This window comes from Tupaia chinensis, unplaced genomic scaffold (assembly GCF_000334495.1).
Source record: "Tupaia chinensis unplaced genomic scaffold, TupChi_1.0 Scaffold000070_1, whole genome shotgun sequence".
NCBI lineage: Eukaryota > Metazoa > Chordata > Mammalia > Scandentia > Tupaiidae > Tupaia > Tupaia belangeri.
This window is the reverse complement of record NW_006159530.1, coordinates 2,048,064-2,060,667: the sequence shown is the minus strand read 5'-3', so window position 1 is coordinate 2,060,667 and position 12,604 is coordinate 2,048,064.

Below are 12,604 nucleotides of genomic sequence, written 5' to 3'. Positions count from 1 at the left end.
AAAAAGATCAAGTGGGAAAATGTACTAGGCTATTAGAAATTATGCCACTAGAGCATTGTTGATGGGAATTGTGGGTGATTTAATCTGCTTGGAGATACCAAACAACATCGAAAGGCAGGTTGCTATGGCAATGCTACTCTTATCTTAGTGGCTTTAAACAAAAATATCTCAAGGGCAGAGTAATTAGGTAAGTGGAGCAGTGCGTCTGCGTGTTTCATGCAGTCATTTTCCAGCGATGACTGTTTTATTGTTGTGCCTTGTGCTCACAGGTTCTGTCTAACATAGCCAGTCTCCCTGGGGAAAAGTGTGTGTATGTGTGTGTGGGGGGCAGGTGGAGGTGGCTATGTGGGTCTCACAGGGCAGTGCTTTTAATTGAATCCCACCTCCCAAATGCCTGCAGCAAGTGGCACCATATGGCAGGCTCCCACTCAAGTGCAAACAGGACAAAAGAATAAGTGGAACTGCAAGATGCAAGCACAATCTCCCCACTACGCCGGCCGGGGGTTGGCAGTGCATGTTTTGGGAACAGTGTTTGCTTGCGCCTTGCTTTTTTCCTTTTCAATTAAATTTAAATGCATTTCGATGTTGCTTGTTCCAACTCCCTCTGACTCAGACCGTCATTTCCCAAGGCTCCCAAAAGGTCTTTTGCTTTTATTTATAACGCCTGGCATCTCTACCCACCCAATCAGGCACCACCACTACTCTCCCCACCTTGTCTGCCCCGGAAATACGGAACTCTCCTTGAATTGCTTATTCATCTCGGGAGAACGATGCAGGGAACGTATCCAGTTCCTTGGGCTTTATCTTGTATGCCCTCCCCACATGACGATCTCTACGGAGCTCCCGTTATGTGTTAGGCTGTTAGTCAGGCACTCTGGGTGTTTTCTCAGTTGGTCCATCCTCATGACAACACAGATGAGAAGCTGAGATTCATAAAGGTTAAAAACGAGAGGAAGGGAATCAAGGAGAAAAATAGAGAAGCAAGACAGTTATGGGACACGAAATGGATGAGTATCTGTTGATGATGACATGTATGGTATCTTCAACTGGATGGAGGTGAAGTGTATTCATGTTGGGTAAATCCACTTTATGAGTAGTAATGATGTATAGTGATTGCATGTATTAAAAAAAAATCCCAGAATCACATGGTTACTAAATAGCAGAGCTGGAATATGAAGTCAGGACTGGCTGAGCCCCAAGTCTATGTTCTTTTCATTATACCAACGTTGCCTTACTTGAAGAGGATTTATATATTTAAGATAGGAAAGGGTCAGCAGTTCCCCTATATGGTCTGGCCTCCTGCCCTATTTCAGTTGGCTATCTGGCTTTTGAACCACTGTCTCTATCCATTTAGACCAGTGCTTCTCAACCAGGTTGACTTTGCCCTCCAAGGGACATCTGGCAATGTCCAGATCCACCTTGGGTTGTCATATGGTAGAAGTGCTACTGACATCTTGTGGGCGAAGGTCAAGGATGTTGCTAAGCTTCCTGCAGTGCAGCCCCCAATGAAGAATTCTCCTGTCCAAAATACCCATGGTGCTTAGGTCCAGAATTTTCAAGAGCTAGAGAATTTTGAGTGTGTCTTCCACCTGTGGAATTCAGTCTTCAGCAAGCAGGACCACCCAGAGCCCAAGCCAATTCCTAGAAGGGATCAAACCATTTTTCTTTCATTAGAGCCCTTGTGGGCATTAACACACAAATCAAGAAACACTAGCATAGTGGGTGGACGAATAATGTTACACAATGGCATGCTAACCTTGCAGTGGGTATACAAGGATACAGAGCTTGTCACAAAAGTTTTGATGCTTGAGCTGAGGAGTAAAGTACAGGCAGGAACTCTTCAAGAGGACAAGTGAGGTGGCAGGCATTCTAAGAAGAATGGAAGAGTCTTGAAATATGAAAGAAACTGGAAGGCCAGCAGATGGCCTGGTAGACTCCCACATGGCCCAAACCTGGTGGCTTGAAACTCACACCAGGCATGTGTGCATGCTGGCACAAAATTCTGAGAGGATAATGAAGGAGAAGGGATTGCAGTGTGGCCATTCTCTCTAGGGTGTAATTTCTTGCTTTCTTTCTTCTGTCTCTCTAGCAAGCACCTGTGCCCTAAAGTAAAAAACTCTTAAAGAAAAAAAAAAAAAAAAGAACATGATTCCCATGGATAGGAACATGGGTAGCTTAGAGTGCATGAAACATAAAGGAATGGCAAAGTATGAATCTGGGTGGGTGGATAAGAGTCACGGATTAAAGGACCTTGTGTGGAATTTCAATTTTGTCTTTTGGGTGACAGGGAACTTACTTTGTTGGTTCTCAGTTTTCTTTTATTATAGGCATAATCAGAGACCAGAAGGTGGCATCAATGTTAAGGCACTGGACTCCTATGTGATCAACCATGGTTCGAGTTCCAGACTTGGTGGTTTGAACTTCATGCTGGGTGTGGGTGCATGTATGCCCAGGGTCCTGACAGAATGATGGAGGAGAGGGGATTGTGGCATGGCTATTCCTCCTGAGGGGTGATTTCTCATTTTTAGTCTCTCTCTGTTTCTCTGGTGAGTGCACATGCCCTGTAGCAAAAACTCTGAAACACACACACACACACAAAGAGGCATAATCAACACAGCCTAAGGACCAACTGTAATCCTCCACCCAATAACATTGCATAAAAAGTACTGATGCAGCCCAGCCACGGTAGGGTCTGCTGGATGCTGCCGCTCAGCAGGCTGGGGCTGCATGAGAGGCCATGGTTCCCTCCCAGTCTATCCGAAAAAGTGAGGCACACTGGCAAGCGTGCACCTGCGATCCCAGCCACTGGTGGGCCGAGGCAGGCGCGCACATAAAAGATTCACTGGGGTCACTGTTCGAAGATCAGTTTGCCTCCATTTTAATACTTGTGTTACTACCTGTCAAATGAATAAATAAAACCTGTGTGAGAGAAACGTGCACAGAGGAAATCTAAAGGAAATCAAATCAGAAAGTTTTGACTACGGCTACATTTCACAACTGAGTCTGATAGAACGAATGGTGGCCCTGCTTCAGTAGGACTATCTGGCTGGCTTTTGTTCAGCCCCAAGAAATGTACCATGAAGGAATTTTACCTACAGAAGTGGTCCCACGGGGATCGTCAGGAGAAGTTATTATCATCAGTCTCTGAAACATAGCTACGTTGCCTTTCGAGTTTCAGCATTGTTTTGTTCTGTCGGTTTTCCATTTTGTTTTCAAAGCCATCACCTAAACACAGATGCTGCCTTCAGGAACATCGTGTGAGCTGCTTTTAGGCCTCTCAGGGCTCTTGCTTGTCAGAGTGCAGAGTGATGAAGTACATTGGAGCAGTCTCCGGTGTAAGAACTTGGTCTGTCTTCTCTTAGCTGACACGAATTTGCCATGTGACATTGAGCACGCCGGCTTTCTCTTCAGACCTGTTGGCCTATCTAAAAATTGTGAGGACAAGGCCTCTCCATGCTTAACTCTTAGGACCGCCCTGTAAAACTGATCATTGATGTTAAATTTCTCCTGCTCTGACCTGGAACTTGATGATCATTAGCAGTTTTTGTTTCCTCATTGTCTGAAATGTACCCCCACCTCATTTATTTCAAGTAGTTATCTAGTAATTCTTTGCATAGTTAATATACTTTCTTTTTGGGGGGAGAGGTTTTTGCTATAGGATGTGTGCGCTCACTAGAAAAACAGAGATTGACAGAGAGACAGAAGTGAAATCACCCCCCTGGGTGATTTCTTAGGCATGAAGGAGAAAATTGAAGATTAAGTTAAAAGACATCTTAATTTTGTCAAATTTCTCTATGTAGGTGTCTTTCCTTTTACATGGACAGAGGTTTTATCATACAGCCTTGAGCCGTGTAATATGTCAGTGATCTGGATGGATTAAGAATTTCTTCCTTTGTTTTTTTAAAACTTATTTCACACTGCACACAAAAGATTGGGTGTTGAGATAGTTTTGTATGGATGGGGTCAAATTTGAGGAATGTGGAGAATTCTGAGATAGCCAAATGAAGGAATAGTAGATGTTGAGATGTATGAAGAATATGCCTGATGGCCTAGATTATTTTTATAAAGTAAGATGTCAACTTCCCCTTAAGAAAGTGTATAGGGACCAGCAGATGGTGAAATGGCTACCTTGCTGGACTCCCATGTAGCTGACTACGATTTGAGTTCCGAACCTGGTGGCTTAAACTCATGCCGGGCACATGTGCATGCATGTGTGTCCAAGATCCCAAAAGGAGAATGGACGAGAAGGGATTGTGGAGGAGGAGAAGGCTATTTCCCCGCAGAGGGTGATTTCTCGTTTCTGTCTCTGTGTCTCTCTGTCCTTCTGGCGAGCGCACACACCTATAGCAAAAACTTAAAAACAAAACCTCACTCTGGTCATGTGTGCATGCATGCCCAAAATCCCAAGGGGAGAGTGGAGGAGAACGGATTGTGGCATGGCCATCCCTCCCCAGGGGTGATTTCTCGCTTTCTATCTCTCTGTCTCTCCAGCAAGCACACGTGCCCTATAGCAAAAATCTCTCTCTTAAAAAAAAAGAAAAAAGACCTTGTGGAATACTTACTATGTGCTGATACTGGGATTGGAAAAAGTAATCAAATGTGAAACCCAAGCACAGGTTTGTTGGGGCAAGGAGTAAAAAGAGTTATGAAGTATTGCAGGGCTGCCTACACCAGTCTGGGGCCAGTAGAGTTAAGGGCAAAGCCAATGGTCAGTCATTTGCCTCCAAGGATGTGACTGAGTGCTGTAAGATATATTTTTACAAATGTGTAACATAAACAGGTAGATGTTTACAAATGTGCTGTACCATAAGTAGACAGGAAGCATCCTACAGGAAGAAGGCACAGAACCACCCATGTACTTAGGGAATGGAAAACTGTCTGGATTATGACAAAAGGTAGGAACAAGGCTACAGGTTAGTCCCCATGGCTAGGCCTTTTTGGATATAGCAGGTTAAGAAACATGAGCTTTTATTTGCAGATTCTGTGTTCTAGAAAGATACTACTGTGGGGCCTGGTGGTAGTGCAATGGTACTGAACCCACATGGAAAAGGTTCTGGATTTGTATCTTGGAACCTCCCTGAGCACACTGGGCAGGTGCATACATGTGATCTGGCTGGATGAGATAGGGTGTATCATGACATGACAACCTGTTAGAGGTGTCTGTCTCCTTTTCTCTCTCATCATTCTCTTATCTCAAAATCAACAAACGAACTTAAAAAGGGAATAGGAAAACTTTCAATCAGAAAAACACTTGCACATCCATGTTAATTAAAGCATTGTTCACAATTGCTAAGACATGGAATCAACCCAAATGTCCAAGAACAGATGAGTGGATTGAAAAATGTGGCACATATACACTATGGAGTACTACTTGGATAAAAGTACTGGTACTTTAACATAAACGGAACACTCAAACTGTTCTCATAGTCACTATATTCTTCACTCACAGAAAAAATAAATAAAAGAAAGAAAGTCAGGTTCTCTCTTTTTCTTTTCATTTTTAAATTAAATTAAATTTAATTTAATTTTTTGCTATAGGGTGCATGTGCTCGCCAGAAAGACAGAGAGAGACAGAGAGACAGAAAGCAAAAATTACCCCCCCCAGGGGGATGGTCACACCACAATCCCTTTTTCTCTATTCTCCTCTTGGGATCTTGGGCATGCATGCACATGTGCCCGGCATGAGTTTAAGCCACCAGGACCGGGACTTGAACCGCGGTCAACTACATGGGAATCCAGCAACATAGCCATTACTCTAACTGCTGGTTCCACCAAGTTCTCTTTAAAATAAAAATAATAAACAGTACAATTTTTAAAAATAGTTATTTTATTTAACTTTATTTATTTACTTATTTTAATGTGACCAGAGAAGACAGAGAGAGAGAGAGAGAGAGAGAGAGAGAGAGAGAAAGCAATCCACCAGGTCCAGGACTTGATCCGCAGTTGGTCATGTGGGAGTCCAGTGCCCTTAGCCACCATGCCACCTGCTGGCCCCAATAGTAAAATTTTTATTTTATTAAATTTTAGTCCTTGAGCTCATGTCTTTCAAATATTTTGTGAAATGAACAGAGACTTTGCACGAGTCCCTTCTTTTGCAGCCTGAAATAGTATTTCCTCAAGAAAAAGCATGTATGTGATCTTTTGAATTGTAGATGAACTATATCCCACATTTTATTTTTTTAATGCAGCATGATTTTTAACTGAAAAACATGATTGATGGCAATTTAAACTTGAGTATCTAGTGAACATTTTCTCAAAAATGAACTAAAAGAGACCATCACTTCAAGGAGAACAGCTGACAGTATGTGTTGCCAAAGATAAAATTGGAGACTTCAAGTAAAAATAGAATTTTGGAATACTTCTATCTACCACCATGAGCTTGTCAGCTTCCTCATACTGACAGACATTTTTGATGAGATGACTGGTGATATTAATAGATTTTTAAAATATTATATCACCTAACAATGAACTTTCCAAAAATGAAATTAAGAAAATGATTTCATTTAAAAGAGCATAAAAAAAAACCCACTTGGGAATAAAATTATCCAAGCGAGGAACCAGCAGTTGGCATAATGGCTATGTTGCTGGACTCCCACGTAGTCAACTGTGGTTTGAATCCCGGACTCGGTAGCTTAGATTTACGCCAGGCGTGTATGCCTGTGTGCCCAAGATCCTGAGAGGAGAATGGAGGAGAAGGGATTGAGGTGTGACCATCCCCCCTGGGGGGTGATTTCTCGCTTTCTGTCTCTCTGTCTCTCTCTATCTTTCTGGTGAGTGCACGTGCCCTATAGCAAAAATAAATAAATAAATAAAAACCTCTCAAAAAATTATCCAAGGGAATGAAAGACTTTGCACAATAAAAACTAAAGGAAAAAAAAAAACGCTGATAAAATGCACTAAAGCAGATATAAATAAATCCAAAGATGTCCTGTGCTCATGGATTAGAAAAACTAATATTGCTAAAATGTCCATACTACCCGAAATAATCCATAGATTTAATGTAATTCCTACAAAAATGTTACGCTAATTTTCACAGAAGTTTTTAAAATGTCCTAAAATTCATATGGAACCACAAAAAGAAAGAAAAGAAAGTCAGGTTCTCTTTAAAATAAAGATAACAAACAGTAAAAATAATAAACAATAATATTTTTATTTTACAGTAAAATTCATGTGAAACAGCAAAAACCACAAAAGAGCCCAAATAGCCAAAGTAATTTTGATAAAGAAGAACAAAGCTTAAAACACAATACTTACTGATTTTAAAATATGAAGGTGGGGGCAGTAGGTGGCGTGGTGGTGAAGGTGCTAGACTCCCACATGGGTGACCACGGTTCCAGGCCTGGGCCTGGCAGCTTGCTTTCTCAGCCCCCCTTCCTGTCTTTTCTGTCAAATACACATGCCTTATAACAAAATAAAAAGTAATGATAATAACAATAATTAAATACAATTAAATAAATAATTCTTTTTAAAAAGAAGCGATTTCAAATAGTTCATGGAAAAATGGAATTTAAAGTGCAAGCCTATTTTGGTGCAAAAATATTTTAAAATTCATGTATAGTTTTTTCATAATACACATTTTACATGGAGTTTTTGAAGCTCTTATACATATATCACAAAGCCAGAGTAATCAAAAAGTATGGTACTAGCATAAAAAAAGACATATGTATTAATGGAGCAGGATAAAAAAAATGTATATATACAGTTAACTGATCTTTGACGAGCGTACCAAGAATACCAATGGCATAAGGATGGTCTATTCAACAGGTGATGGCAGGGTTTTATTGTTCTTTACCGCCGAGTAGTATTCCATTGTGCATATGTACCATATTAAGACATAATGCTACATGAAATTTTGTGTGCATCCACGTGCTCTAGAATATATGGAATAAAGGGAAAAAAATAGCAAACCTTTTTTTTGGTGAGGGTGCAGAAAAAAGAACCACTGTACACTGCTGTTGGAAATGTAAATTGGTGGATTATTTTATAAGGGGTTTTCAAAAAGTATGGAAAATGTTTTATGAAAATGTATGCATGAATTTCACATTTATTGTTGTACCCAAATAAACTCATAGTTTAATTGCATTTTTCCATGAGCTTCTTGAAATTCCCTCATATACACAAGTAGTGAAGTTTCTCAAAAAATTAAAATCAGAACTACCAGGTGATCCAACAATATCAGATCTAAATAATATATATCCAAAATAATGAAAAGCAGGAGCTCAAACAGATATATGCGCTCTGTGTTCATGGCAGCATTGTTTTCAATAGCAGAAATATGAAAGCAACCTGTATGTCCAACACCAGATGAATGGATAAGGAAAACACACAGATACACACACACAGACCCACACACACACATATACGTTGGAATATTATTCAGCCTTTATAAAGAAGACAATCTTGCCATTTGTGACAACATGGGTGCATCTGGAGGACGTTATGCTCAGTGAAATAAGCAGACATAGGAGGTCTAAATATTATATGACGCCACTTACAGAATGAATCTGAAATGGTCATAGAAGAAGTGGAATGGTGGTTACCAGAGACTGAGGGGAGGGGATAGAAAGGTGAAGTATTTGTCAAAAGATCTAAAGTTTTGATTGAACAAATTGAATAAATCTTACCAGAGACTGAGGGGAGGGGATAGAAAGGTAAAGTATTTGTCAAAAGATCTACAGTTTTGATTGAACAAATCGAATAAATCTTAAAAACCTATTGTTTAGCACAGTACCTACAGGTAACAATCCTATATTGTGTGGTTAAACTATGCTGAGGGTAAATTTGATCACCTACACAAGAAGATTAATACCAGATAACAAGGTAGGGGGAAGCTTTGGGAGATGACGTGATGGAAGATCGTCACAGATTGTAGTATGATTTCATGGGTGTGTGCTCACCTCCAAATTCATCAAGTTGTATACATCTGTTATGTACCACATTTTTTAAAAGATGCAAATTACACCTCAGTAAGCTGTTTTAAAAGGCATTGCGTAAGACATATATCAATGTTTTGAAGATTTGAATAACATAGTGAATCAATATTTTCCAAAATATTAACAGACGATGTGACATGCATTAACGTTTCTTTACTGATGTTTCAGAGCTTACATTGTAAGAAAACCCAAAACGTTAAGACATTGCCACTTATCAAGGTTTAAATTAAACTTTAAGCATTTTGGTGTCGAAGCAAATTTGTGGAAGAAAATCCACAATTATGTGAAAGGCTCTTAAAATATTTCTTCTTTTTCCAACTACATATCTATGTGATTCCAGATATTCTTTAAATATGTCATTCGAGACTACTTCTCACAACAGATTGCATGCTGCATCACAGAGAATCATCCAGCTGTCTTCCTTTAAATCAGATGATAGATTTGTAAAAACATAGAACAGCGCCACTCTTCTTAACGTTTTGTTTTTAAAAATATACCCTTTTATAATAGTATACTATTAGTATTAATAGTAATCAAATTCCTAATTATCTTACATAAATAAATAAATACCTTTTTTAAATTTAGTTTTATTTTTAGTAAGATAATTACCAGCAGATATTACCCCCATATATAAAAGCCCTTTTGGGGGTCTTCAATAATTTTTAAGAGTGAAGGAATCTTGAGACCAAAAAATTTCAATAAGAAAGAAAATCAAGCTAAGAAATAAATAAAATATTTTCTATGGTCCTATCTTAATGATTCAGGGTTAAATTTAAAATTCTATGCCTTGGGAAACTACCTTGGAATATGAAAGCCCTTGCCTCCACCCTGAAGCCTGTCCCCATTTTACATTTCATGCACCACAGGGGTCCAAGGACCTGCAGGTGAATACCCAGATTGCACATCCAAGCAGACACTCATGTACTGCAAATAGCTATCCACTGACCACTCTCGAAACCTAACGTGCACTCTCAGAAGGACAGATTTTTTTAAGACCACATAGGTTTTCAGGTAGGTTTTGGACCAGGCACCACGTACACGTGCTTCAGTCCAGATGGAAGGACAGAGTACTGGTTCTAGCTGAAGTTCTCCCCTGTACCTCGTGGACCCTCTGTTCATAGGGGACATGGCAGAAAGGCGGAATTCTTCCCCTTTTACCTGTAGAATCATAACTCCTAGGGGATGATGGCCAGAGAAAAACTCTGTATCAGCAGGGCCTCTCCTCCCTCTTTCTTGGGTATAAAGGCTGTACTCTTTGTCAAATCACTTATCCTCTTGTAACCTCAGTTTTCTTTCATAAATTGAGATGATTAGACTAAATCTCATTTTGCACCAACCTGCTAAAACTGTTTTTTCCCTAACCCACAATGCCCAGCAAGATGTTGGGCATAGGAAGCTAGCAATAAATTGTTGCTGAGTGACCAAAATTACTTTGAAAAGCATAAACCGCTCTAAAAATTTAAGGCTGCTAAGTGGAATTGATAGAAAAGAGCCCTTTCCCCTGCCACTGAAATCTAAAGCAACTCTGTCCAACTTTTCCTTTTCACTAACCTTAAATTCCAACTGTTTACGAAAAAGAGTTTTTTCCTGGTAATATTTTTTGTTAGTCCTCTGTATTAATGAAGCTCCTGTTTGTTTGAAATTTATTTCTTTATTTCTTCCATAAGAAAGGGAGAAAGAAAGATACATAGAGAGAAAGACAGAAATAGTGGCACATTCAATAAGGTCCTCATGCCATGATCCAGCTCCAGCCCAAGCCAGTCAGGCCATCTACTCCTGACATATGCACAGCGAGACCTTGGGATGGTCACCTAGGACCTTCCCACATGGTCTCAGCATTGTCAAGTGTTGAGATATCACTGCATTGCTATGGTTGGCCTACCAATGGAGTCTTGGTAAAAGAAAGCAGGAGGTTTAATTTTGTCACCTGAAGAGTAATAAGACATGGTCAACCTCATTCAGCCTTCATATATCCTACTATTGAAGTCTATCACCACCGTAGCTGCCAATCTGAGAAAAACAGTTCAGTTGCATCTAAATGCAACTCAGTGCAATAATTCAGTTGCAGCTATGAATTCCTTCCCTAACTCACTCACCTAATCAAAGTTAAACTCTTTCCTCTATGCTGCCAAAGCACCTTCAACCTCCATTCGTGCATCTATCAGTTTTTTACATTTGTTTGAGTTATTTTTGCATGCTTTACTCATCATTAGATTATCAGCTTCTTTAGGACAATTATTGTATTTCCATGATTCTTGTTCTTTCTAAGGAGTTTGAATGTAATGGTTATTGATTGGATTGAATTAATTATAGAATTTCCACTTATTGCAATTGGAAAATATTTTAAAAAGGTGATGACAATACTGTTGCCCATTAAATTATCTCAAATAATTTCTTATTGCAATTGGAAAATATTTTAAAAAGGTGGACAATACTGTTGCCCATTAAACTATCTCAAATAATTTTTCTCTTAGAGAGAGTATAATCTTGTCTACTTGGCAAAAAACTATTCATCCTTCAAGACTTGGCTCAATCATCTTGTTTTTGTTTCCCAGCAAGAAACCACATTTTTCTTTGTGCATTTCATGCTCAGGTAGCTTGGGTGAATCTAAAACTGGCTCTCTCTCACCAGGATTTTGGAGGAAATATGTAAATTACTGTAATTATTTTTTGGAGAGGTTTTTTGCTATAGTGCACGTGTGCTCGCCAGAAAGACAGAGAGAGACAGAGAGACGGAAAGCGAGAAATCACCCCCCAGGGGGGATGGCCACACTGCAATCCCTTCTCCTCCATTCTCCTCTTGGGATCTTGGGCATGCATGCATGTGCGCCCAAGTGTGAGTTTAAGCCACCAGGTCCGGTACTCGAACCACGGTCAACTACATGGGAGTCCAGCGACATAGCCATTACACCAACTGCTGGTCCCAATTACTATAATTTTTAATTGATTTATTTTTTAGTTTAATTCACCAAAGAGAGTGTGTGCTCACACACAGGAGAGAGACAGAAGGAGAGATAAAGTAGCATGTCCAACAGAGTTTGGTCATGCCACAAACCCTGTCCTCTAATCCTCCATTCTCTCAGGATCACATACATGCACCCAGCGCATTTCAGGTTGAGCAAGCCAGGGGTCTAAACCTGTGGCTCATCACGTGGCTTCCAGCACTACACTCTGGTAGGTGAAGGATTGTTTCACCAAAGTTGGATCAAATTGCTAGAATTTAAAGCTAAATCTTCCTGGAGTGATACTTTTTAACAGCTTTTCATTGCGTTCACTCTATAGCACATGGTTCTTTGAGGTGTTTTGTGAAGATATCTACAGTCCAGTAAAATTTGGCAATGCTGTATTACTTCATCCTTTTCTCTAACATTTACCACCTAGAATAGAATCCTAAGAAGCCTGTTTAAAGAGTAGTAAGGAAGTCTTTAAATTTCTTTGGTTAAGACTTTTAAACTCTTTTTAAAATTATTATTATTTTAAAGTTTGCCAGAGGGAACACGTGCTTGCCAGACAAAGCCAGAGAGAGGGAGAGAGAGCACGCGCCTGCCCCGACCCCCCCCAACATGGTATGGTCATACCATAATCTCTTTTCTTCTATTTGGAGCATGTACAAACATGCTCCCAGCACATTTTTCAAGCCACCAGGGCTGGGATTTGAAATGAGTGGTTAG